The sequence below is a fragment of the Dipodomys ordii genome, unplaced genomic scaffold (assembly GCF_000151885.1).
Source record: "Dipodomys ordii isolate 6190 unplaced genomic scaffold, Dord_2.0 Scaffold29, whole genome shotgun sequence".
NCBI classification, from domain to species: Eukaryota; Metazoa; Chordata; class Mammalia; order Rodentia; family Heteromyidae; genus Dipodomys; species Dipodomys ordii.
In genome coordinates this window covers 7,799,805-7,802,032 of record NW_012267245.1, presented here as the reverse complement: position 1 = coordinate 7,802,032, position 2,228 = coordinate 7,799,805, and the positions used below count along the sequence as shown (strand labels likewise).

At 50.9% G+C, this 2,228-nt stretch overlaps 1 protein-coding gene across 4 annotated transcripts in view; it reads right to left on the bottom strand.

Annotated features, from left to right (window-relative positions):
• The window catches only part of Tnfaip8 (tumor necrosis factor, alpha-induced protein 8), a 63,131-nt gene that overhangs the window by 7,611 nt on the left and 53,292 nt on the right, over positions 1-2,228 (bottom strand). The window contains exon 1 of one of the 4 annotated variants that reach the window (XM_013016090.1): positions 248-477. The exons of the other annotated variants lie outside the window; for them this stretch is intronic. The gene's annotated coding sequence lies outside the window, so the exon portion shown is untranslated. Of the gene's footprint in view, positions 1-247; positions 478-2,228 lie in introns of those variants that run through there. 4 annotated transcript variants of the gene reach the window in all.

Here is a 2,228-nt window from a genome sequence, read left to right as displayed (position 1 = left end):
AAAAAAGTTTTCAGAATGGAACTTATCATATTAACATCTCAAAAAAATGAGAATATATTCATACATGATACTAGCACAGCAAAATCTGAACAAAGCCTGACTGTAATGCTACACTTGAAATGGTTGTGAAATGAAAGATCCTATTAATCATTACGCAAAACGGACTTTAGGGAACAAATCTTTTTCTGAATACCTCCTTCCTTATTTACTGCATTGAATTAAGATGTCTTGATTCAGCTGGGTTTACCTGCATCGTTTCTTAAGGATCTGGAACTTTCCAGTGCAGGTTCTTCCAGGCCAGTCTTCCACCGTGATGTAACTCAGGCCACGCAGACCAACTCCGTGATTTCCTGCGCTCTTTGACCCCAAGCTTCCCACTCTGCAAGAGGTCCTGGCTCCTGACGGATATTCATGCTCGGTGATGTTCAGGAAGCCAGTGGCAGATCTTAAAACCCAGAGCAGCAGGGTACCGGTCATCCTAGCTGCTCAGGAAGCTGAGATCTGAGGATCACGGTTCAAAGCCAGCCAGGGCAAGAAAGTCCCCAAAAGACTCTTATCTCCAATAACCTACTAGAAAACCGGAAGTGGTGCTATGGCTCAAGTGGTAGATTACTAGCCTTGAGCTGGAGAGCTGAGGGGCAGCGCCCAGGCCCTGAGTTCAAGACCCACAACTGACAAAAACAAACAAACAAACAAACAACCCAGAGCACCGGGGTGAAGACAGGCCACTGAACCCACCCCCAGCCGGCCCAGGGTCAGCACGTGAGTTCTGGCCCCACCAGGCTGCTCTGGCCACACATAACAAACACAATTAACATGCATATGGCACGCTCTAGTTGACACGTGCACTGACGTGTATGTCGCACTCTCCAGCTGTAAACTGTTTCCTTTACGTTACTTTGTCTGGCGTTTCTGGTTCGGTCCCTAGCCCTAAGGGGGCCAGATGACAGGACCGCGGCTCAGCAGCCGGTAAAACGGAGGTGCACTGCATCTCCCCGCACACAGATGCTCCGAGACGGTCTCACTGTCAAGGTAAGTTTCTACCAACGTGTTACACACTCCTGGGCCGGCAGCTGCGGAATCCCAACGCTTGCTTACTACTCTCCTTCCCCGGATGAGATGACGCCCGAGCCCAAGGAGGAAGTGCAGGGTTCACACTTCAGAGAGCAGAAGTGAAAGATCCCCCGCCCCCCAGCCTGACACGGCCTAGCACGCGCCCGGCTTTGCTGCCTGGTAAGACGGGAAATGCCTCCCTTCCCCGCACCGCTCTCGGTTCACGGTGCGCCGCCCCGTTGTCTGGTTAACTCAGCATCTCTCAGCTGGCCTGGGGTGAGCGGATCTGCCCCCCTGAGACCCGTCAGTCTTCTACAGTAACTCCTCAAGGAATGTCAGGAAACGCGTCAACTCCTGAGGTCTGGGGCTTAGCAAAATATGAGCACTCCCGGCTAAGAACACAACTGTACCTATGGGATATGAATTATAAACACAGTATGTTTGTGGGGGTGCTGGGCATTCAACCTGGGGCTTCTCTCAAGCAGTATTTTATGCTTTAAAGGCAAAGGGTGTGTATGGATGGACAGCTATCTATCTATCTATCTATCTATCTATCTATCTATCTATCTATCTATCTATCTATCTATCTATCTATCTATCTATCTATCTATAGCAAGGAAATGCATTTAGAAACAAACTCTACTCTTTTCTCCCCTGCTCTTGGACAAAATGGACTGAGTGGCTATTTTGGTGGGAGAAGTAATTATAGTTAGTCAATGTAATCCTCACCGCACATGTTCTAGAAGCTTCTCTGCAAATATCCTAGCCCATCTGTTGGGGTATTTTAGGAGCAGCACCCTCTTGGCCTCCGCCTGGGCATTTCTCAAATACCTTCTTGGCACAACCGTCCCCAGTAACCCTGCTAAAATCCTGCCTGAGCCAGGCAGGCTCCAGATGGAGCTGCGTCGGGGTAAAAGGGGGTTTGCGAGGCCTAAACACAAACTCAGCTCAAACCTGAAGACACCTCGCACGCTGAAATTCCACCTACAACGCTAAAACCCCCACCGCTGGGCAAAAACAGTGTAATTCATCACTGGGTCTGACCAGGGAGGCCCCGAAGCTTCCTGTGTGTTGGCTGCCCTGTACATCCTCCTGACGCCGGACCTCACCCCCCAAACCTCCCCCACACCCGGGCCTCACCCCCCAAACCTCCCCACACCCGGGCCTCACCCCCC